This window comes from Octodon degus, unplaced genomic scaffold, assembly GCF_000260255.1.
Source record: "Octodon degus isolate 3935 unplaced genomic scaffold, OctDeg1.0 scaffold00138, whole genome shotgun sequence".
Lineage (NCBI taxonomy): Eukaryota > Metazoa > Chordata > Mammalia > Rodentia > Octodontidae > Octodon > Octodon degus.
The window spans coordinates 7,156,398-7,157,073 of NW_004524714.1; the positions used below are offsets into that span (position 1 = coordinate 7,156,398).

General features: G+C 43.9%; 1 protein-coding gene across 1 annotated transcript in view; it reads right to left on the bottom strand.

Moving 5' to 3' along the window:
• Nucleotides 1-676, bottom strand: part of Rabgap1 (RAB GTPase activating protein 1) — a 185,262-nt gene that overhangs the window by 173,894 nt on the left and 10,692 nt on the right. The window lies entirely within an intron of this gene.

The following is a 676-nucleotide window of genomic DNA, read 5'->3' on the forward strand; positions in this document are numbered from 1 at the left end:
TGGGAGCTATGACAAAGATCTTCTCAGGGCCACCCTGTATTATGTAGTTATCAAACAAAGGAGGAAAATACTGAAGAAAGGAAGATTCTGAGCAGGCCCATTCAAGGACCTTGGGAGTCAGCTTAAAGACTTCTCCAAATAGTGCCTTAGTTAATTTAGGAGAACTACATTATCTCCAGGAAGGTCTTCACAGCAGGATTGAGATGCCTTCAACAAGTTGGAGCAAGGTCTACTTAGCTGTCCCCTTGTCTTCTCTTTTGAGACTTCATGGCTTCACAGACCACCATAGGCCTCAACAACCACTGACTCAGAGAGGTTCACTTACTATGAGTCCACCACCCATCTCTAGACAAGGGCCTGAGTCCTTGGACAGACCCACAAGTAATCATGAAAAGCCAAGTGATTAATATAAATCCTGCTCAGAGCCGCTTCATAGTGGTCTCCATCAATTACTGTTTTTTGATTTTGTAATTGCAGCAGTTGAAACATGCCTTGAAGTTGGACAAGTTTAGCATCACTGGGTTTGATGTCAACTGTAGCAGACTAAGAACAAAAGTATTAAAAGACACAAGCCTGTTAATATAAGATGGGGGGGCTGGGGAGATGGCTCAGTAGGATAAGCGCTTGACCGGCAAACGCAAGGATCTGAGTTCAATCCCCGGTTCCGCAAAAAAAA